The following is a 2229-nucleotide window of genomic DNA, read 5'->3' as shown; positions in this document are numbered from 1 at the left end:
CCAGCCCCCCACCCCCACCCCACTCTACCCTTCCTGACTGTCAGATGAGATGACCGATGAGATCAGCAGCCTCAAGCTCCTGCTGCCGTGCCCTCCCCACTCAAGTGTCTGTACTCTTGAACAGTGAGCCACAGGAAAGCCTTCTTCCCTTAAGTTGCTTTTGTGCGGATATTTTGTTGCAGGAACTAGACAAGTGGCTAAGTGGCTCTCCTTGTACGTCTCACAAAAGGAAGCATTGGCAGGAGTTGTAGGCAGTTCTTCCCAGCTTTGGTTTGTTCCTGAACTAAGATCCCACCAAATGAGAATTTGACTGTTCAGAAGATGCTGGAAGAAATCTGGAAGAAAACCAACTATCCACTTATATCCTATCCTAGTAAGCAAGTAAACGCAAACTATATTTATGTACTCTATAATTATTAACCAATCAGTGTTGAATTCATAAGGTAAAACCTGGTGAAATTCTGACACTTTAAGTGTCTAGATTCTGAAGAATCAGTAAGGCAAAGGAAACTCAGTTTCAACAAATGACGTTGAATCCCAGCTACCCTCTTATTCTAACTAAAGGATGCAGGGGAGGGTATTTCATTAAAATATGAATTAAAAATAAAAATTTTAGGGCCCGCGGTGCTGGATGAGGCAGAGGCTGGCAATGGCATTGCGGGCCATGGGGCCTCGGCCCGGTTAGGGTGTGGCAATGTCGGGCTACGCGGAGTGGCAGGGCGCGCCCCCACTATCACGGACGCGGAGCCTTGTGGTTCCCGAGGATTTTGACTACGGAAAGGGGAAATGTACTAAACAAGGTCCGTCAGGAGCCCATGAGACACGCTTTGGAGGTGACAAACTTGAAGACCTTGAAGAAACCAATCCATTCTCCTTCAAAGAGTTTTTGAAAACCAAGAACCTCTCAGCCTGTCAAAAGAAGACACGACCACCAGCCGAATTTACCGGAAGGAAGCCTCAAGGCACCCACTGGAACTAGAGCCTCCCCTGCCTTCCCAGCCCATGGGATATGGCCTGGAATAGCAGCAGCCATTTTTTGAAGACCCAACAAGAGCCAGCAGCCTAGAGGAGGAGGAAGAGGATGGATGGAATAGAGCCCACTGTTGTGGGTCAGACTCATTCCTCTCTAGAGCCATACAAAACTCGTCGTCCTGTGTCACCTACCTTTCCTTTTTCTCCAATGCATCAGAGCTGGCAGGTCCCAAGTTTTTGCCCCCATGGATGCTGAGCGACACTGACTCCAGGATCTCTCCAGCATCTCCAGTGGGGAGTTCGAATGCAGACTTTGCAGCTCATGAAGAATCCCTAGGGGACAGACACCTGCAGATGTTGCAGATAAGTAAGGAAGCACTGCAAGATGAAAACTCTAAGCTCAGAAGAAAGCTAAATGAGGTTCAGAGCTCCTCTGAAACTCAAACAGAAATGGTGAGGATGTTCGAACGGAAGTTGGAGGTGAAGATGATCAAGGAGGAGAGTGACTTCCATGACCTCGAGTCAGTAGTCCGGCAAGTCGAACAGAACCTCGAACTGATGACCAAACAGGCTGTAAAAGCAGAAAATCATGCCTTGAAGCTGAAACAGGAAATAAATTTGCTTCAGGCACAGCTCTCAAAGTTGAGGTGAGAAAATGAAGCCTTGGGATCAGGACAGGGTGCCATCCTTACCGTGATGAAGCAGAACACCGATGTGGCCTTGCAGAACCTCTGTGTTATCATGCACAGTGTGCACGCATCCATAAAGCAGCTGGTGTCTGGGGCCGAGACACTGAACCTTGTTGCTGAACTCCTCAAGTCTATCGATAGAATTACTGAAGTTAAAGCTGAGGGGGGACTCTTGAGAAGCTCTTCCTGCCACCGGGTCCCGTCACCTCTGCAAAGGCACCACACATCTTCCAAATGTGGTCCTATCTATGCAGTCCTCACCAAAGCATTTCACAGCCTAAGCATGTGACTGGCCATCAGCAGTACGGGGCTCCTTTTCACCAGGTGCACCTAACAGTTTTCATGAAGTCCCTCTGTTCGACAGACTCACTGATTTACTGGAAGACATTTTTATAAGACCCAGCAACCTTTAGAAACCACTAAAGCTGAAACGACAGTTTTGTAAGAAGCGTCTTTCACTGTCCTCTCAAATTTAGCTCTAGGATGAGGTCGGGCTCAGCCTCAGTTTTATCAAGGGGAACACTATGTGAACCGGTGTGTAAGTGAACAGCCTGTACAGAGACACCTG

At 48.2% G+C, this 2229-nt stretch overlaps 1 pseudogene; it reads left to right on the top strand.

Moving 5' to 3' along the window:
* Window positions 1-694: 694 nt before the first annotated feature.
* Window positions 695-1950, top strand: LOC110338463 (annotated as a pseudogene).
* The last annotated feature ends 279 nt before the right edge of the window (window positions 1951-2229 follow it).

Source organism: Mus pahari, chromosome 21 (assembly GCF_900095145.1).
Source record: "Mus pahari chromosome 21, PAHARI_EIJ_v1.1, whole genome shotgun sequence".
NCBI lineage: Eukaryota > Metazoa > Chordata > Mammalia > Rodentia > Muridae > Mus > Mus pahari.
Note: the sequence above shows the minus strand (reverse complement) of the source record. Positions and strands in the feature narration are given on the sequence as shown.